The sequence below is a fragment of the Crassostrea angulata genome, chromosome 2 (assembly GCF_025612915.1).
Source record: "Crassostrea angulata isolate pt1a10 chromosome 2, ASM2561291v2, whole genome shotgun sequence".
Taxonomy (NCBI): Eukaryota; Metazoa; Mollusca; class Bivalvia; order Ostreida; family Ostreidae; genus Magallana; species Magallana angulata.
The window spans coordinates 43645923-43669123 of record NC_069112.1 but is presented as its reverse complement, the minus strand read 5'-3'; the positions used below and the strand labels follow the sequence as shown (position 1 = coordinate 43669123).

General features: G+C 35.2%; 1 pseudogene; it reads right to left on the bottom strand.

Annotated features, from left to right (window-relative positions):
• The window catches only part of LOC128174371 (multiple epidermal growth factor-like domains protein 10), a 346250-nt pseudogene that overhangs the window by 6000 nt on the left and 317049 nt on the right, over positions 1-23201 (bottom strand).

Sequence of the window (23201 nt, the reverse complement as noted above, 5' to 3'; positions counted from 1 at the left end):
GCGAAGTCTTACATTTACTTCGTTAGAGTCGGAAATTTTTTTAGAGTCGTATTCGGTAGATGAGGTAAGGCAAACTGTTATTTAACTGGACGTCACAATAAACTTCGATTTTTTATTTATATATCAGTTCAAATCAGTGTAAGACAAAAACAATTCAACAACCAAAAAAAAAAATCATTTATTTTTCGTATGACTTCAAATACAAAATTGTATTGTAAACACTGTAAAAAAAATATTTGAAAAAGTAGTTAAATTAAATGGTTGACTTTATCATTCTTATACTTTGTTAGTACTAAATGTAGTTATGAACGAAAAATCTTAAAAACAACGTAACAAATCATTATTCTAATAATATTTTTTTTACAATGATGTTTTCGAACAAGTCAACCATAATAACACAAAGTAAGTAAGATAGAAAACATATTTTTTTGTAATTCTATTTCCATTTAAACCTTTTAAAACTTCGTTTTCATTGCAAAGTAAACATGGCATTTTTTAATTCAACAGACATGTATTAACTATTTTAGTATATGTGAAAGTAGCCACTATCCTCCGTGGCAACATTTGATAAGTGAATGTGCAGACACGAGATCATCGGGTGAGTAGAATATCAATGAAAGACCCAAACATTATCAAACACCATGGTTTTGAGCATCCATGTCTCTATCGGTCCAGTCTGCTAACTGCATACTTACATACAGGCAGGGTTAGGCCATTTTGACCGGATCCGGCTTGTATGCATTGAACTCTTATGTATCTTTTAATTATTTATTATTACGTCAGAAAATGTAGAACTTACAACTCAGATGTTAAATAGTTTAATACAAATCAAATATCAATTTACATCAAACATCATTCATCGTAAAGAAACGAACATAAATAATTTATTATCGCACAAAAACACAAATGTGTTTTAGTGAATGGTAGCAATATGGCATATTTTCCTAATAAAAGGAAATAATAGAACATATATACAGTATCAAGCTAAACTGAAATAATAACGAAGTGAAACTAAAACAACAACAATAAAAGTCGCTAAAGTAAAGTCAGTCTCAAATCTGTCAGTTTTCTTAGTCTAAATCCAAAACTCTGTATCAATGGAAATGTTATAGAAAGTGATATCAACGCTCAATCACTCTGTCAAATGTTACGAGTATTTCAAAATGACACTAACTCAAGCCCAGGTTCCAGCTACATGTAAATGAAAACACTTATTATGGTACCATAGATTTATTAATGAACAAATGTTATATACACAAATATACAGAACAACTTCCCGTTATCACCATCCTTACCAAGCTACAACGTTAATGTAAGCCTGCCTTAAAGTTAATTGAAAGTCAAACCCAATGCCAACCCATTTAGCACGGACTAAACGCCTAGCATGCTACACAATGGAAATTTACAGGATAATAAACAAAATACTTAGCGAAGCAACGAACGAGACGGGAAACGGAAACTGGGGCCCATCTTGTATCTACCCGGGAAGTGAGTTTACTCGAACCTTAGAGAGGATTCCACGTCAACTGCCGTGCTTTGGGTGTGTGTTTCTCTTAACCAATCAGAACGACTATATGTATTCATAACTCAAACTTCCTTTTCCCCACATCATTATGGATAACACAGACACTTTCCGAATGACACTTAAACAAATACAACCAATCATTTTTAACGTTACGTTTTTTTTAAAGCTATAGACGAACATGTGCTTGACATGTGACCATGCTAAATATAATCCTATCACAATATCAACACACAATTTTAATATCTTGATCATCTGATAACAAAAAAAAAAAATACTTAACAGCGCATGTCGAAAAGTAAAATACATAAATGTATTTTAACACTGAATTATACATCTTAAGGACAGTAAAACGTTAATATTGATATACTTAGTATAGTAAACGAAAAACAAGCTGAAAACGAATGTTTTATGCGACGTATATGTCATTTTCTGTAATGTCCTATTGAAATGACGGCTAAAACATTAAGATATGTCTTTCGTTTCTTTATTATTGCTTTCCCATTACGTTTTACCTGAAATAATACAACATGTTGGTTAGCTTAAGGTTGAAAATCATAGTAAAAAAATCTGTATAACAAGTGAATTTACAGATACTACAGGAAAATGAAACCAGAAAAGAACTTGTACACTAAAAAATCAGGTATTGCATATCATTCAGTCAATTCAAATATTTGCAAGAAATCAAATTAGGAAATGACATTTTAAATTACTATATGAAAAAAAGGAATAGAAACGTGGAAAGAAAAAGCGATTCATACAATATGGACTGAAAATGGATTGAAGATACATGTTTTTATCAACTGTTATTTCAAATATGAATCATATCAGATTTATGTTTAAAATTTACTGACATTGCTTCAAGAAAATTGCAATTACTTATAATACTTAAACAATTCTCTTTCTATTCATGGATCGTATTTTTTTGGTAACACAATATCTGCATTTTTTTCCTCTAAGATAAACATATATACCACCATACATACCTCTTCACTTCAAACGTCCCCAAACCGTCTTTATTATGATAATTACCGACCGGTTTATTGTTGTTAATTTTTTACTTTGTGCATTACATTTAAATATTAAATAAATACTTGAAATATATGATATGTAAGCTAAACTTGATACTTATATCAGCGGTGAATGATATACCGAAAAAAAAATTGTAAACGTTTCTCACAACATTATGCAAACAACAATATACAAACAGCTAAACATATGAAGTGTTCAAATCTGAAGAAAAAAAAACATGATAAGTAAGTCGACATCACAACTTAACAAATGTATGTGCAACGCGTTTAAATTTTATTTTGATTCTTAATTAAGTTTAAAATGATTAGCTCTCGTCACTGAAATAGTTTCTGACGTGCAGCTATGCTCTTACCGTAGCATATGCATGTATACTCACATGTTTTACATTGGTCCCCTTTAAAACCAGCATCACATCCGAGTAAGCAAGTTCCATTGACATTGGAGCATTGGTTTATATCACGACAGTGTCCACATGTTTCATTACATCCAATACCATACCATCCTTTGTCACATTCTATAATATTATAAACATATCCATCTAACAGTTGTGTATCATATCCATTACAATAGAACACAAATTGTGATGCATGAACAACACACTGGAAGTTATGTTTACATACATGTAAATTACCAAAACATACCCCCCCCCCCCCCCCCAAAAAAAAAAAAAAAAAAAAAATAAAAATAAAAAAAAAATATTTTTTTTTTTACCATTAACTAATTTAACATGAACCTAAGCAACATGCAAACATTATTTTTTTTTTAAACTTAATTGCCATTCAAGACTACATGTACATATCGGTATATCGGTTTTCATTAATACATGAACTACACAACCTTAAGTTCATCATCTAAATAAAACGGAAAACATTAACAGGTGTTTCTTTCTAAGAGAGCATGGTTACGATTTTGAATAAATTCATATATTTGTCTGTTTTTATCGTTCAAAATGCTTTAAAAATACATTTCTAATGGTCAAATGACATTTGGGAGTTTTAACAAGATACATGGCTCACAATTCGTTTTAATTCATGTAAACAAGGCTCGTGCTCTCCTTCTATTTACATAGATTCAATATTCCAGAAAACAATTTTAAAGCTACATTTTCTTTTTTCTTATTAATGTTAAGCTTTATGACAGTTCCTAACGTAAAAAAATCATTTTATGTCTAAAACTGTAATTTTCACCGCAACAAGGTAAACAAGAGCTTCATTTACAGTGCCAATACTTGTAAGCTTTGTAGCTCGCTTAAATCTCAACTAATGACCATCAAGTTTTGGTTGGCTATCAAAAATACCTAACCAAAGCATTGTAAACATTTGAATTGGAATTATATTTTTTACGAAACTCGTGAAGGGATCGCGCACAAGCAATAGTTGATTTCTTAGTTTGGACCACGTGACTGTTCTAAGGTTAGGTAATAGTTTCGACAGAAACACTCAAAACTGTATGGATTTTAAAGAAAATAAAATATTTTGTGACAAAGCATCAACTTATAAACTCACTTATAAATATTTTTGAATTATTCAGCTTTCTCAAGGAATGGCTTGTAATTATTTAAAGAGGAATTACGTGTTCGGTGTAGAGTACATTTTGGTTCTAGACTTTTGCTTCGCAAATTCTATATAATATCGGAACTTATTTCTGGCGAAACGCTCTTAGTTTTGTATTCGTTATTCATATCATATATGATAAACACTGTTTGATGCAAGTATTTTACCTTATGAATACTCGTGAAAACGTGTAGTCGCATTTAGTTTATATGTCGCATAATTTTCTTTCTTTTTTATGAATAAATGTTTGAGTTCAAGCCAAAGAAATGTGTTCTGTTTTCGCGCAAAGTCCTAAATCTTGGGCATGGGCAATCACAGAGCATAGTATCTCTACTGATCCAGAGATGGTTCAAGCAGTCGTCCAAGACTTAGCAGAACCCTCTAACGTGACATAGGTCCGTTCGTTTCTCGGTATCTGCGGATATTGTCGGAGATTAATAGACAAATTCGAAGAAACGACAATGTCATTGACAAAGTTAACAGAGAAGGGCAACACGTTTGTTTGAACTAAAGAATGCCAGGAAGATTTCGCCGAGATGAAGGATCGTTTGAGTTATACCAGACTTTACCAAACTGTTTAGCCTTGATACAGATGCTATCAACTTTGCCATTGGTGCCGTGCTCTTGCAGGTTATCGATGGTAAAGATCGTCCGATTGCTTATGCCAGCCGCACTCTATCAAAGGCCGAAAAACAATATTGTGTAACAAGGAATGAAATCCTGGCAGTGGTGCATTTTTTAAAATATTTTAATCACTATTTGTATGGCAAGCGATTTACAGTGAGCAGAGACAATGGATCCCTATGCTGGCTGATGCACTTCCAAAATCTTGAGGGGCAATTTGCGCTCTAGAAGTGTTGGGTGTTTTGACATGAAGATTGAGCATCGGCCTGGAAGCCATTTACGAATCGCAGATGCACTCAGTCGTATTCCGTGCAAACAGTGTGGTTTTACCAGCAATTGGGAGTACTCCACGGATATTGCCTATGTAAAAACTGAGTAAGGAGGTGACACTCTGCGTAGCTTACAAGACCAATACCGGCAAATCAAACAAATCAAAGATTTGGTGACCAATCTAGCAAAGCCTGACTTTGACGTAGCCAGCGGAGAGGGCCGATTTTTGAGGTCTTGGTGGTTAACATTTTTGTCCCTAGAAATCTAAGACGGCAGGTGGAAGAATTCTGACAAAACGTCTACAATGCAAGCGATACCTCTCTACTCAGCAGGACATTTAGGAGTGCGTAAAACACTAGCAAAACTTCGACAGAGGTGCTACTGGCCTGGTTTGCAGGAGGATGCGAGAACGTACATAGCAGGAAGCGATCAATGCAGCTTAACCAAGGGACCATTGAAGCATAAAAGAGCGCCAATGCATATTTCAACAGCTGGAGCTCCTATGGAACGCATTGCCACTGATATTTTTGGAGAATTGCCAATGACAGCCAAGGGTAACAAGAAACTACCTGTCATCTCTTATTATTTCTCAAAGTGGACAGATTGTGTTTTCGTATGCGTAACATGGATGCAGAGGCAGTGGCGTGCATCATCGTAGAACAAGGTATCACTAACTTGGGAGTCCCATACGTAATTCACTCAGACCAGGGTGCCCAGTACGAGCGTCGGGTTTTCATATGTATCAAGAAGACGCGCAAGACGCCATACCACCCCCAGTCAGATGGCATGGTTGAAAGATTCATAAGACACTGGCCAGTATGCTGCGCGCATATATTGACGATCACCAGCGGGATTGGGTTACTCACCATCCGTACCTGATGATGCATATTGATCTACCGAACATGAGACATCTGGATGTACGCTAAATCTGCTAATGCTAGGACGTGGAGTTGCAACCCAGTTAGGCATTATGTACGAAACGTCAAGCAGTATCACAGACATTTCTCAGCATAAATGGGCATTGGAATTAAAAGAAAGGATGCAGAAGGCACATGCTGCAGTACGAGATCATGTAGATGGGGAAATGCGTCGCCAGAAACGTTAAAGTAATACCAAACTACATTGGCAGAAGTTTGTAAAGGGCGACGATGAGTATGTTTATTTTCCCAAGCGCAAAGTGGGTATTTCCTCGAAGCTGACGACGTATTGGAGAGGACCTCATTCAATCTTAAAACCGATCTCTGATCTCCTGCATGAAGTGAATTGTGGGAGGCGAGGAAGAGCACAAGTAATTCATACAGATCGAATTCGCCTACAGCTTCCCCAAAAATATATCATGAAGCTGAAGACACAAATTAATTGTCTGAGAATAAGTACATGCCATTAGATGCAAAAAGTTTTGATAAAACAAAGCTTGAATCGCTAAATGATCTGAATTTATAGGATGAGAAGTACCCTGTTACTGACAATGAAGAAAGTCCTGAATGATGAACTAAATTATCAGTGTCCAGACTGTGATTACACTACCAGACGTGTAAGGGACTTGAAGCGTCACTCGGAGACGCACAAATCGGACAAAAAAAAAGCCCTGGAGATATCGTTTTATAATTAATAGGCTGAAGGAGCCAAGTGTCAAGGACAGGGTCCCTGAGAAGAGAAAAGTCGAAGTGCCACAGTTTGCCCCTCCAGAGAAGGTATTTAGAATATCTACGGCCTCTTCAAGCGACCCCTCGTCCGCAAGCGAAAGAAAGAAGAGAAACGTTGGTACACAGACGGAACAACAAGAGCTGTGTGGATGCAACATTCATACATAAAGACTGAAATTCTTGAAACTGTCTTTGTTGTGATTCGATCAGAAACTTTATCGAATCGCTTAATGACTCCGGAACAGATTGCTGTTCCTTTATCGGAGTACTTGTTTTTTGAGGACTTCCGAGATTACTCGGGGCATTTGCCACCTCAGTAGATATATCCAAATGTTCGTCAACTTCCAATTCTTTAGCAAGTCTTTGCAATAACGAATCAGTCATAATTCACAACGTAAAATTCCGCGTAAATTAAATTATAACCAAAGCACGTGCGCTCGCACTGGAAATAGCAGCAAAACTGATCTGGGAACTAGCAAGCATATCTCACATGACACCACGTGACTGGATGCCGAAGGAGAATATCTATTATAAAGCTGATCGTACGAACAAAGCCCTGAGATGGCTTTAAAAAATGTAAAAGATTCCGTTCCGTTCCGTTAAATACCAATATCCACACGGGTATTGGTATTTTGCGGAACGGAACGGAATTATGAGAAAATAATTAATAAGTATGGAATCCACATTCTTATATTAATATTTTTATTACTGTATTACAAATAAAGCCATCAATTATTTTTAAAAATAATGTTATCCTCAGAATATGTTTGATATAATATAAAATTCTACTGGATGTAAACATTGTGTATTGTTAATTTGATAAACAAACTCGTTAAATCTCCCGTAAACTCCCGTAACAAATACATGTTCGTTATAGATTGAATAAATGCCGTGCTTGTTATGAAATTTTTCATATTATAATTTTTTTTAAAAATTCCGTTCCGTTCCGTTAAATACCAATATCCACACGGGTAATGGTATTTTGAGGAACGGAACGGAACCAGAAGAAAATTGTTCAGACGGAAGGTAAGTGATGAATATTAAACTTTTCCTTGCGAATGTGCTCGTTATATTTTAAAATTCTACGTAATATGGGATACACATTGCGTTATTGCTAGCTTGATGAACAAACTAGTAATATCATTCGTGTAAGTAATGTAGTATCATAGATGAAATAAAAGTTATAGTTGTACACAACACTGGAGTGATATGCACATATGCAAGATGTTAAAATTATTGAAATTATTTGTTTATTTGCTTCATTTTTCCCAAAAGAACATAGAAATAAACAAACGGAGTGTAGTTGTTATGATATATTTCAAAATTTTAAAACGATTCCGTTCCGTTCCGTTCAATACCAATATCCACACGGGTATTGGTATTTTGCGGAACGGAACCAGAAGAAAATTATTTATAAGTATGGTAATAACATTTGTTATATCATCATTCATTTAAATTTATTTCAAATAAGACTATCAAGTATTTTTATCGATATTACCCCTGCGCTGCGAATGATCTTGGTATAATATGAATTCTACTTGATATAAGTATTGTGTTTTTGCTAGCTTAATTAACCAACTAGTTAGTTCTGCCGTGACAATGACATGAAATTGATAAAAAAAATGAAAACAAAGTTGTTGTTGTATGCAGCACACGCACACAAACGCTGAAATTAATAATCAGCAAATACACAAGATGACTGAATTGATTTGATTGATATACTCATTCATCGTTAAAGAATCTGAAAAAAAAAAAACACGGAACGGTGAGTAGTTGTTATGATATTTTCCATTACTTAAAAAGTTTGAAAGATTCCGTTCCGTTCCGTTAAATACCAATATCCCCGCGGGTAATGGTATTTTCCGGAACGGAACGGAATCAGAAGAAATCATTCAAAAGAAAGATTACTGAATCAATTTTCATCGATTTTACACACACAGATTAATTGAGTTTGGTTTAAACCTCAAATTTATATTAACAGTGTCAATCTAACATCTTAAAACAACTAATGACTTTAGGTTTTCCCGGGAAAGAAGCGTGTAATGACTTATAGAGCAATGAGTAGCATATTTCATGTAATAATTAGTCCATTCAAACATTAAAATTTGTAAAATAATCTTCCATTTACGATAGGTTGAATTGAAATATTGTTTTTTTTTTAAATCTGGTTCCCCGTTGGGGGCCTCATAACTAGTTCCGTTCTGTTTCGTTCCGTTCCGCAAAGTACCAATAGCCAGTCTTGCCGAAGCATACGCGGTACTCTAAACGTGTCTTCAAACCTTAAGACACCGTAAATTACGAACTGAGAGTCGGCCATTTCTGTCATAGCACCACGGGTGAAAAGATTAGAGAGCATTATGGGACGTAGACAAAAAAATTAGTTTGATGAACTGTAGCTTTAGCTCGTTCTTTTTCTCGCGCACACTGGTTCTTAATAAACTTCTAAATTTAATGAAAATTAAGATAAAAAGTGCTTATTAAATATTTAAATGACATGTGGTGATAACGAACAGTGTTCAGTAGTTATTTTCAAAGTCATGAAGTGACATTACTTTTTGTATATAACTATAAAAACATTTAGAAGCTTATAAGAAAGTAAATTACCCCGATGGTCTTAATAAAGTGTATATATATATATATATATATATATATATATATATATATATATATATATATATATATATATATATATCTATATATATATATATATATATATATATATATATTTTTTTTTTTTTTTTGGGGGGGGGTCTTAGAGACAATGCTCGTTGTATTGCATTGTATCGCATAGTTATTCGCTATAGCTTCTAAGCTAATTATTTAGTCTCAGGCGAGGATCTAAAGGGGAGCCGGGGGTCCAAACCCCCTCCCCCTCCTGGAAAATAAAAAAAAATATTAAATTTACATAGTATGCATATATTTTAAATTAGATGTAGCACTCATAAAATTATGGAAAAAAAAACAATAACATATTCAACCTTGAACGCATGTTTACTTTGTACAATCTATTTCATTATTTAATTCGATGCATTAAAAACTACGGGTCATGGTAAAGAACATATCATAGCATATCGATTAAGTTCATGTTTGTACTTGCGGTGCACTTTTTTCTTGAGTTTCTCCATCCTTTTTTCTTCATTTGCGCTTGTTCTTCCTTATCGCTGGCACTTGTGCTTCAAGTTCTACTGATTGTCTTTTTTAATTTAAAATCTTATCAGCAGTAAGAACAAAATATTAATTTGATCTTTTTTTTGGTTGATTGTATCGACACAGGTCTAGGGATCGGAAAACATTATCTGCAACATCCTGTGCTGATGTTGCATTTTCTGCACTCTCCGTGGGTGACTTTACCAAAACATTTCGTTTTCTGTTGTCAGGGTAGTTGGGAGAACATCATCGGCTGACAGTAGTTGTGTATAATGTCCAACTTTGGTATAAAAGATCTTGATCAAGTTTGGTGTTTCCAACTGAAATGAGTGCTGCAGAAAATGTGTGTAAGAGCACTCTCAATAATAGCGAGAGCCTGTTTGAACAAGTTGTGATCTCATTGCTATCATCGAGGCGGGTAGTGGATGCGCATAGTAAATCAAGCAGTGTTTCCTCGTCTTGTGCTAAATGGCATTCTAAATGTCATTCGTCTCCAGTTTGAAGACAAGCCAATTCAGCGATCTCATCAGTAACCACAGAGTCAGTTGTGGTTCCTGATGAAATCGCTGTTGAACTAAAGATTTCCGGTCGGTCTCTTTCAACGCAGAAGTTGGAGCACAAGCTTCATTTGGAATTACATCGGAGTTATAAGAATAGATGCCTGTAACTGCAAAACTATTTCTTATTGTTGATTGCGTAAAGGATTTTTGTCAGGCAACGCTGAAAAGTTTGAGAAAATGTTTATTAACAACGGAAACCCCTGTTTCTCTGATAAAGTTGTCTACTGTTGTGTTCCAAAGACATTTTAATAAAAAAAAAATAATAAAATTCAGTCTCCATACCAAACCCACTGATTCTCACCTCTACCTCAAACCATCGAGTTGCCACCCTCCCCATACTTTTAGAGGAAGTCCTAAGGGATTAACAACCCGAATCAGACAAATCTGTTCTTCTAATGAATCTTTGAAGAACAGAGCAGAATATTAAAATCCCATCTGTGTCATCGAGGCTATAAAGCCCACACAGTTCAATCTGCAATTGATGAGTTTACTACAAAAGACAGGAAGACCCTTTTACAATACAAAGAGAAAACAGACAAAAGCAGGGTTCCACTTGTCACTACATATCACCCCGCCCTAACGAAAGAATGGCTGATCTTTTCAAGAATCCACCAATGGCTGCGTTTAATCGCCCGAGGAACTTAAAGGACATGGTAGTGAGGGCAAGATTAGACAATCCGTTGCAAAATGGTGGTTTTAAAACCTGTTCCGATACCAGGTGCCTGTTGTGCAAACACAGCACCAACGCGGACAGTTTTAAAAGCCCGATCACGGGTCGCGTCTACAAGATATTTGGCAACACTTCTTGCCGCACAGACAACTGCATCTATCTCATCAGTTGCAAAGTCTGCTCTAAGCATTACGTCGGTGAAACAGGTGACCTCCGCAGAAGGATCAACAACCACCGCTCTACCATAAAGACCAAAAAAGTCAAGGAGCCCGTCGGAGAACATTTTAATACAAGTGGCCACAAATGGGAAGACATGACAGTATTGGTTATTGACCATAATCCTCATTGGACAGACGCGGAGAGGAAGAGCAAGGAAAAGTTCTGGATGCACAGACTCAATTCATTCAGACCTGATGGCATGAACAAACAAATGGACTTCACTAAAATGAACGTCTCATAGCCATACATCACCTGACACCCACATAGTAATATCATGAAATCTGTCAACTGCGCCTCTTCCATTCATTTTTTAGTTTCTTTACTACCTTTTATTTGTAAATCACTTTTTTCTTAATTTTATTTATTTATTTTCATTTAATTTTATCTTTTTTTTTAAAAAAATTCGAGTCTATATCATAAGTGCCGTACGAGTTAACAACGAGGGTTCAAATTTTCATTCATTAACTCGGACGCCAATTTTAATTAGCTAATAAACTTAATCGGGCGTGAAGTTGGCAGTCGATAGATTACTTTAGAGCGATCGGCGACAGTAGCAACACCTTCTTTAAGAATGTAAATAAATGTTTATAATGTACCTGTTCTTTTTTATAGTTTCTTAAGTAGTTTAATAGTAGCTTTAGATTTTGTTTTCTTTGTTTTGTACTCATGTAATTTATGTTTTGGTCCTGAAGAAGGGACTGGTTGTCCCGAAAATATGACAATTTCTATTGTTCGTGTCGTTAGCCATTTTTAGTGCTTTATATATATATATATATATATATATATATATATATATATATATATATATATATATATATATATATATAGTTTTATATATAATTTAAATAATATATACTACATATGATTGTAGAATATATATTATACATATTATTATATATTATACATAATATATATAATCATATGAAATATACTCATTTCATTTTGTACAACGCACCTAAGATGTCTATGTGTCATCGTTCAAACTTTTTAGCCGGTGGTAGCGCTTGCATTGGCGGTTTCGCGGGATTGTAATCGCGTTTAGCACGTTGACACCGATTGCATGACTTTACATATTCGATAATAGCGCTATGCATTCTAGGCCAATAGTCCTTTCTGTAAAGAGCTGTTTTTACCTTTTCTATACCAAGGTGACCTCCTCCTGCCAGGCTATCATGATATGAGAGCAGGGCATCTCTGCGTAGAACTTGTGGAAGTGCTAATTGTCTAATAAAATTGAACTCACCTTTAGGCTTTTTACACCTCCTTTGGAACCAGTGGTGAAGTATACCATCAACTAAACTAAAATGTTTTGCCTCTGCGATGATTAAATCTTTTGCATTTGCTTCCTCAGGGAGTGTACCATCATGAAGGTATTGATAAACCTGTTTAAAATCTGGACAGTCTGCTTGTAATTAACCTAGATTGTTGAAAATAACCTGCCTGTCATCTTCGTCATCCGACTCAGTTTGTACCGGTGCAACAATAGGACTTTCATTATTATATGAAAATGATACCTGTATGCAGCAATTGTTTTAAATGTTCAATTCATCATTTTCAGGTTTTTCAGTCTCTTCTGATTCTGATTCTACCTCAGACTTTGTCTCAGTACTTACCGGTACTACGGTTGTGACCTAGGGTGTTTCTTCAACACAATGAAGTATGTTTGGTAGGTTTGAGGTAAATTCTGGTACCTGCTCCTCTAACCCGTCAGTCTGTATACCTATTGAGTCAACTGTGAAAGTAGACTGATCAATGGTACAAGTGTTAATACTCACCTCTTGATATCCAGTATTTTCTGCATCAGAATGCGATGTTTGAGTACTTGCAGATTTAGACAATTTTGACAAGGGCACCGCAGAGGTGCTACCTTGGGTTTCAATAGAATCATTAGCTTGGATAGCTACTGTATTGATTTCAGAGGTACTTATCTCACTTGGATAATTTCTTCTACTGAGGGCATCTGCTACTAAATTGCTCTTACCTGGTCTATGAATTATCTGAAAGTTGTATTCCTGCAACTTTAGAGCCCAGCGTTCTAAACGACCCGTGTGTTTAGCTGTTTGCAGCCAACTAAAGCTTCATGGTCAGTTACTACAGTGAACCTACTGTGTACCAAGTAAGGACGGAAAGCAGCATTACCTTTTAGCACTGCCAGACACTCTTTTTCAGTATATTGAATTTCTTTTGATCAGCCGACAGAGACTTACCTCCATTTGAGACTACATATTCTCTCTTGTCATTATCTATCTGACCTAGTACATAGCCAACATCATTATCCGAGGCATCGCATGTTAAAATAAATGATTTTGAAGTGTCAGGATAGGCAAAAATGGGGGCAGATACAAGTTTTTCTTTCAAAGTTTCAAAAGCTACCTGACACTGCTCAGACTATTCAAATCCCTTGTCCTTACTCAAAAGAGCGTTTAAGGGAGTTGCAATTTTGGCAAAATCTTGTACAAAACTCCGATAATAGTTGGCCAAGCTACGAACCTGTTTCTGAGTGCGAGGTGTAGAGAACTCACCTGCTGTTTTATCTGAGTCAACTCGTACACCTTGTCGAGATATGATGTGCCCTAAGAACTTAACCTCTTTAACTGCGAAGTGACATTTAGCAGGTTGTAATTTTAAATTGGCTTCTTTTAAACGGTCAAAAACTTGTGCTAAATGCGTAAGGTGTTTAACAAAAGAGCGCGAAAAGATAAGAATGTCGTCAACGTACACGAGCATTGACTTCCGATTTAAACCGCGCAACACGTTAGACATCAAGGTCTGAAATGAGATTGGTGAGTTAGTAAGTCAAAAGGCATTCGTTTCCATTCATAAACTCCACCTTGGGTTATGAATGCTGCCTTCTGTCTACTATCCTCATCAAGCTCAATTTGCCAGAATCCAGACATAACATCTAAATTTGTAAAATAATTGGTTTTAGTTTCTCCTATAGCATCGAAAACTGTTTCTAAATGAGGAAGTGGGAAGGACATTGGCATAGTTATTTTGTTAAGAGCACGATAATCACAAGGTAACTGAAAGGTACCATTCTTTTTCTTTACTAAAACCACTGGCGAATGCCATTCTGAATTTGAAGGCTGAATGATATCATTTTTCAACATTTCAGATACTTGATTTTCAATTTCTTTAGAAGCTTGCGGAGAAGTTCTGTAAAATTGAAGCCGAACAGGTTTGGAATTTGGTTTAATTTCAATTTTATGTTTGTGTGCATTTGTGCGTCCCAATTGACTCAGGTCAAGAGCAAAATTTTCTCTGTATCTGGATAAAAAATTCAGAAAAAAATATCTTTTTGATTCTAATCTAAATCTGAATTTCCTAAATCATATTGAATTTCACCCTTACATTTGTTTTCTGAACTTTCTGGATTCAAAGCACTAATATTTCTTGATCCCCCCCCCCCCCCCTCCAAAGACAAAATGCTTTCATGGTCAACATCAATAACATTTGCAACAACAAAATGCATGGGTAACTCAATAGTCTTAAAAGTAGGGTTAATCACTCTAAGGAAAGCACTACTACAGTCTACCTGCACACAACATCTAGCAGCTGACAGATTTAGTGATTCTAAATCTTTGTGAGGTTCTAATAATACAATGTCACCATTCTGATGTCGAGAAATATGTACTGGGATATTCATTTCACATCTGGGGGGAATTAAAATAGGACACCTGGTTCTAGCATAACCATTTTCAGTCGTTATCACACAAACATTGTTTTCACCATTTTGGTCAGGTATATGTAAAGTATTGGAGGTTGAAAACCTTAGCATTGTGTCATGAGCACACGAAAAGTCCACACCCAAAATAAATGCATGATGGTTGCCATTTACCACATGAACTTTAAAATTGTATTCTCTGCCATTAATCAAAATTTCTAAATCTATCTGACCTAAAACAGGGAGTAATTTTCCACTAGTCCCTTTTACAGACCGAAAGTTGGGAGGAAGTAACCAATTTTGAGCGTACTGGGTTTTCGCTAAAAAGTCTTTGTTAATAATAGTTACTGAGGCACCAGAGTCAATCAAAGCACTAGTGTTACGACCGCCTACCCAAATAGCAATGGTGTTTTTCGTCATGTGAGCCACAAAATTCACCTGAGGAACCGAGTGTATGTTTTGCCAATCTTTAGCATAGCTTCTAAAGACGGGCGCGCACCCTTATTGTTGTGACATGTAGTGTTCATGTGAGTAAGTTGATCGTTGGGGGTGGTGGTGTTGTGTATTGTAAGAAGTTTGTCTGTGTGGTCAATCTTTCTTAAAATGACCAAATTCTCTACAATAAAAACACCTAACCGATGATACATTGTTATGAATAGAATCACCCCGAGGATGACTGTATCTCTGGTGTTGTGGAGCAGGTCTCAGATGTCTGGGAGGTTGAGGTGGTCCATGGACTGGAGGTTGGAACCTTGGGGCGGATGGCTGGTATCCCCCATGGTGAAATCTAGGCCTCTGTTGGTGCTCTGTCCAATAGAACAGACGTCGCGGCTGTTGTTGTGGATTGCGGGATTCCCGCACATCGTGTCGGATTTCCTGCAAAGCGTTTAAAAAAGCTTAATTAGTGGACTCCTGCAGCGCCCAGCCATCTCCGCTCTGGAAGCAATGTTGCACACGTCCTCTAACGTCTGGGGGTCAGCCTTAATCACCTCCATACTAAGGTCTTCTTTGAGCCCATTCATGATGAGTAATGAGCCAGTCCTGGTCCAGGGCACGGTCATTGGTGAGGGATGTTACTCGATGTATGAAGTCCTCCACGCTCTCAGTGTCTTTCTGCTTCACATCCATCAGCTGTAGGTTATGTCGTGAGGAGGGCTTGAATCGGTTATGAATTGCCGGCCTTATAGACTCAATAGAGGTTTTAAGTGAGTTATCTAAAGAAAAAAAAACCAACTCTCAGCTGCTCCTGTGAGGTAAAAGGGAAGAGTGTTGATATGCTTCAGATACTTTTTGTAGTAATAAAAATGTCATGAACTTCAACCACCACTGTACAATTGATGACTTGTCGTATTTGTCTAGCTTGACTTTCGGCGTGGATGCCAAAGAGGAGGCAGCGGGGGCGACAGCTGGTGTTGTAACAGTAGTCACAGCCGGAGCTTAAACTTGTACCTGTCTTGTAGTGAGTGATCTGGTCTGAAGATGGTACAACTGTTGTCTGAGACGTCCGATTTCTTCCTCCTGAGCCTCCAGCTGTTCCCTGTCCCGTTCGTGGTGATGCTCCCGTCGTTGGTGCTCCTCATCCCTCTCTTGTTCCAGGGCCTCTATGGCTCTGTCCTTTTCCTGTAGCTGACGTCGTAGCTCAATCATCTGCAGGGCGTTATTATCCATTCCCTGTGTCTCCTTCCCTCCTTTAGCGGGTGTCAGCATCTTCGTTTCCTGCTTTGATCGTAGAAAATAGTGGTTCATCCACCGGGCTTTTGGATACCTCCACCAGTTGTCGTGTCGTGTTTTTTTACTATGATGTTATATGGAGAAAGTTTTATTTTCAGATAGAGTTCGAAATTTCATGTCAAAATTAGTAAATACCCTCTGTGAAATTTTTGATATTACTCAACATCACACTTCGGCTTATCACCCAAAAACAAATGGTTTAGTTGAAAGGCAAAATAGCACTCTTGCACAATCTCTCAGAGCTTACTGTGGAGACGCTCAGGATAAATGGCCAGACTTAATTTCAAACATTTTAATGGCTTATCGGAAATCACTGTCACAACATTTTACTGAATTTTCCCCATATTTGTTAGTGTTCGGGGAAGAGATGAACCTTCCCTATGATGTGGCACTTGACCCACTTGAAAGCATGGCTCGGGATGCTAGAGCCTATATCAGAGAATTCCTGGACAATATGAGGGCATGTGACAAAATTGCCGAGGAAAATATTGCATGGCATCAGAAACAAAACAAAATTAGGCATGATCTTAACTCAAACACTCCAAATTTTCAGCTAGGTGATCAAGTTCTGATCAAGATCAACAAAGACCCTAAATGGTTATCTAGCAAATTGTATGACAAGTCAGACGGACCTTATAGAATTGTGGAAGTTGGTCTTAATTTCACTTATAAGCTTCGCAGATGTTCTGACAACAAATTGCACGGTTCTATGATCAATGCATCAAATTTAAAACGCAATTATGACCCAGAGGTCACCAGACCTACTTTTCACACTCCAGGTCAAGGTCAGGATAAGATTCAGGTTCAACAGAATGAGGTTGATAACAATGATACGGACACTGAACAAGATGAGGGTTTAGGTCAATTGTTCAACGATCAGAATGTGGCTGTGAATGGTCCTCCAACAGGTAGTCAAAACGAGTCCACGGACTCAGGTCAAAGGTCAGATTAGGCAATCTATGATCCACAAAAAAAGTGAAAATTCACAAGGTTTTTGAGAGGTCGTTTCAAAAATGGTCGACGCGAAATTTATGTTGAGTGGGAAGATGGTTCCAAAACATGGGAACCAGATCAATGTTTTGATGATGAAGTTTTAGAAATGATCAATCGCAAATTTACCAAACTTGGCACAGTCCGGAAATCTTGTTTTAAAAGGAATTATTAAGTTCTTCATGATTATTTGAAGAAAGGATATATGTTTATGGTTTTCTTTTATTTGTATGCAGCTCAATGCTACTTTATAATGCCAAAACTTTAAGTAATGCATTTTAGTGTTGAGGTAAAACTATGTCAAAACTTTTGTATTACATAGTGGTTGATTTATAGTGGTTTAATGTCAGGGTCCACTCATGATAATTTGATATTTAAGGAAGAAGTTGAGATTTTCAACAGTGGGTCTAATGATAGGTTTTATTGAATTATGTTTTTGATGAGTTTTTGATGAGTTCTTCGATGTGTTAATATATTCTACTGGTCTATAAGCATATGATTTTCAGATATGTATGTTGAATTCCTAATGGCTAGATGTAATTTACCGTATTTTTGATTAAAATCACTTCAAAACTAAATCATATTCTAAAATCTTGGATAAGGTTTTTATTGCTTGTTGTGCAACAGTTCGCGTATGAAGGGAAATTTTTGAAACATGAAAAATATATTGGTGCCGATTTTGTGAAGTAAACTGAGGCTAAATATTTCAATGCGTTGACAGTTTTCACACATGACGTTGATGTTAGCTTGTTCTGATTTTCGTTTCGTTTTCATTATTTATGCTTTGTAACCTGGAAACTGTCGTCTGTATTTCGTGATTTTTACGTATGAAATCAAACAGAGACTTCGGTAAATCAAACAGTTACGTTAACTGTTTACCTGCGCAAATTAAGCAAAATCTGATGTAGGAGTACTGAAATACAAATAATGAATTCATTCTATCGGTAATTCGGCATTATCTTTTGCGTAATGGTAGATTAATGCAGTAGGTTTTTGTTGAGATGCTCGGCATTTTCTCTAGCTTATTCAGTTTAAATAGAGTTTGATATCGCTTACGGAAATATGTAGGTATATACATGTATATATATGATTCGTTTCGAAAAAATAAATTGTGTTCTTTATTTGTTATACATGTAGTGCATGTTTCTTGTGTTTAATTGTTTACAATTTCTATTTACTAACCATATTTGAGTGTTAAGCTTTGAATTATAAGCAAGATACAGAGATTTGCCCACAATTATATGTTTGTACACAGATCTTAAAAGCTAAAGATTAAATCAAAGTACTGATAGTACTGAAAAGCGCTAACCCAGCTTCTGTATGTATATAACAGATATATGTATATAGCATTTCAGCTTCTGTATACGCACTCTATTTCCTCATCACTGCATGACAGTCCCTGCAATGATGTATGTAAGCCTCGTACATTAATTTCACAATAGCCCGTAAATTAAATTCACAATAGCCCGTGCAGTTATGTGCATAAACCCCTGAAACTGGTTCCCTAACCAGTTTAAATGATGTATACTTTTGCTTATAGGGGGCGGTTATTCGATGCACCGTAAGTTGAAGTCTAACGACAATAAAGCGCTGCGCTTTATGGGGGGTCGCAGTTTAACAAATGAATATATAGAGTAAATCTTTAGAAATCCTCTTCTCAGAAACTAATCAGCCAGGAAAGCTGAAACTTGTGTGGAAGCATCCTCAGGTAGTGTAGATTCAAGATGTGAATATCATGACCCCTGGGGGTAGGGTGGGGCCACGATGGAGGGTCGAAGTTTAACATATGAATATAAAAAGTAAATCTTTAAAAATCTTCTTCTCAGAAACTAATTGGCCAGGAAAGCTGACACTTGTGTGGATGCATCCTTATGTAGTGAAGATTCAAATTTGTGAAAATCATGACCCCCGGGTGTAGGATGGGGACACAATGGGAGATCGACGTTTTACATATGAATATATACGAACGCACGATAAGCGAACGATAGGATGATACAATAATTGTAAAGTAAAACCTATCAGGGACTGAAACCATTGTTTATATTTAACTTGCCTTTTTTGCATAAAATGGATACATTGTATAAGAGAACGATTTTAATCGTGTTTCTGTTGTTTTCGCTTTTGTGGATTACATTCTCACGGTCTGCTTTATCGAATTAATATCAGAGACAATGATGTCAATGAACAAATTGATGCAATTAGCAGATAAAATGATATAACAAAACAATTCAAACTTGTTTGTGATCTAGCCTTTCTACGTTTATGCATTTCCTCTCCACGGTCTGCTTTATCAGATCAAATATTAGAGAAACTGATAAAGCCTATTAAATGACTGTGTGGGAAATGAAGCATTGTATGACATAGGACCATCTGTTTGTTGTTGTTTGTTAGTTTTAAATATACTTATGTTGAGTGCATTTATTATGAGATTGGAACACGTACGTCAGCATTGAAATTTAATATTTCAAGACATCCAAAGACGAACAATTAGATACACATATTTTATTTAAAATTCTCTGAACCCCGAGATTCTTTAGTACTTGTTATTAAGAAAACGTGTATATGTTTCTAAAGGCATTATAAAACTATTGATACATGTGATTGCTATTAGTCTTAATGATTGTGTATTTTATTTATTAATATCATAATATTTATTACAATCTTAATATGTTTAAGTAGCTTGTATCTAGTCCGTTCTTTCTTTAAATTTAACGAAAAGCATGATTTCTCGCAAGAAAGTTTAAACACACGAAAACTTTGAATAAAAAGTCACCAAACTCATAAAACATGTTTGAATTGAAACTATTTACACTAACTTCTTTTTTCGTGTTATATATATATATATATATATATATATATATATATATATATATATATATATATATATATATATATATATATTTATATATATATATATATATATATATATATATATATATATATATATATTTGTACAGTTATACAAAATTAAAAACGTTGTTTGTAACGTTGTCAATGACGTCGTGTTTAACTGTCTGAATATCCGACATGGCTGAAAGCGCTAACAGTAAACAATTTATTTAATTTGGACCGTCGCATTCTGTTTTCTTTATTAAAGTATTTTTTGCTGTACCAAGGCTTTATTTATCTACATATATATATATATATATATATATATATATATATATATATATATATATATATATATATATATATATATATATATATATATATATACCCTGACTCTGTTAGTAAGAATTAATTGTAAGAAAACACCAAATAATAGAAATACTGACATTAGAATCATGTATGTACAGAAGTATTGAATTGATTAATTAAAATTATTTGGTACTTATATTTAGAGCAAACAATTTTTTATTCACAGAATTCGCCAAAAATATTACTTCTATAAATATATGTATTGCTCAAAAGAAATATCCATGATTCTTATTAGTGCCGTGAATAAAAAAAAATTCTAGAGAAAAAGTTACCGTAACACAATATTCAATACCAAAAATAAAATCCGTATGATTACAAACTGAAATCGTTTTTTCAGTATTCGGCGGGATTTGTTTTTTCTTCTCACATTAATATTTTTATTGGTTTCAGAGAATACGATTTAAAATTACTAACTGTAAATAAACCTGTAATTATTTACATTGATAATTTTGAAAGTTATGTAAAATGAAATTAGTCACATAAGTTAGAAAATGCTATAAAACAACCGATTAATTTTTTTTTTTTATGTCGAAACATTCGCGTAAATAAATGTTCCGTACATAATATCACAGAAAAAAATTGAATGGATTAAACAATAAAGAAATTTGTCATTACTATTTCACATTTCGGAAAGAACAAAAAATAAAAAATGATTTAGATTTTTGTCTCAATATTCGTATACATAACCGGCGCCCCGAACAACGGCGTACAATATATCTTTCATAATTTATTTAAATTAAGTACCATGCATATAGATTCCCATAATAATTAATTGCATGTGTACATTTTAGGAAAATTTCAGTGTGTTAATTACTTGTTGTTTTTCCGTTATCAGTGTTTATAAAATTAGAATAATAACTTGTAGAAATATTTTTAATCGGGATTCAGAAGAATTTACTTCCCGCATTTCATAGAAATGAACAGTATATTTTCTTTCTATGTTTACATTTAATTTTGTTCAAATTAATGTTAAATAATCTATCATTGATATTGTGTGCATCATCAAATACTGATTCCGACTACCTTGAAGTCATTTAATTTCTATTGGCTATTGACAAAAAAGAGACGCGTGAACATCCAATGAAAACGAATACACAGGGTTTGATTGACAGGTTCAGCCAGGTGCAGGTCTTACCCGATGTCCGAGGTTATGTGTACTGGTTGTACACAGCCGAATAGTCTCAGTCTTCTTTCAATACGCGTACTTTTCTTTTGTTTGTTAAAATTAATTCAATTTTGTAAAAGGATAAGTGTATCATTTCTTATACATGTAGATTTTTTTTCACGAGAATATCTCAAAGGAGTTTTGCCAATTACAAACAGTTTAAAGTAATGTTTAACACGAGCACTGAAACAATTAAATTGTCAGAGAGTTCCGAATGAAATCTGATGAACGTTTCACACGGTTCTCGCACGCTTTGCCCGAAACGATTTACACGCTTTGCCCGAAACGCTGCACGCTTTGCCCGAAACGCTAAACGGTTTACACGAAACGCTTCACGATTCACACGAAACGCTAAACGGTTTACACGAAACGCTAAACGGTTTACAGGAAACGTTTCTCGCACGAAAGTCGCACGCTTTTTTTGGTGTAGTAGTACGTTTCAGGGTCTGTACCATTATATAAATAGTGCCTGTTTATGAGAATAACAGTTGAAATGTACACCCAGAAAAAAACCATTGTCAACCAATGCAAAGCAAACACGCCCTATTTATTTTATCATACTGGATGTCCTAATTTAGAAAAAAAAAAAAAAAACTCATTTTATATAGAAATGGCCTGGATTCTGAGACGAACTTTACGCGCATTATCTACACGCATGTAACAATTTGTTGTGTTACCCGTTACCAAGTGTGTTGCTAACGCTGAGGGTAATAGAACAGATCATCAACTTCGTCTAAATCAATCAGATTTCAGTAGTTAACATGAACGTATAGTAAAAAAAAATTGTTGATTGGTGTTGTTGATTTTTTTAAGATTGCCGTGGAATGGATGTGAAATTTGTGTATTATATTCCCAAAAACGCTAAGTGTTGGTACAAAAAGGCAAATAAATGGTTTGCATAGTCTAATGTATTGTGGACGATAATGTCTATATCATACAGACCTCTAAAACGTAATTATTAATTAGAACAATTTCCTGTTGTTAGATGGATTATAAATTTTACTTGAATTTCCTGAGGTTTCAGTTTATTTTTTTTATGTGCTTCCTTGTTATTGTGTATTAAGGGTAAACAATCACAATCTGTGATCGATAGGTCAAATGATTTGCAAATAAAAACGGTAAATATTGACGTAAATGTTAGGAATAGGTTCAAAAACAAACTTTTGTTGATGAGCATAAATGATTGAAAGTCATAGGAAATTGAGTTTGC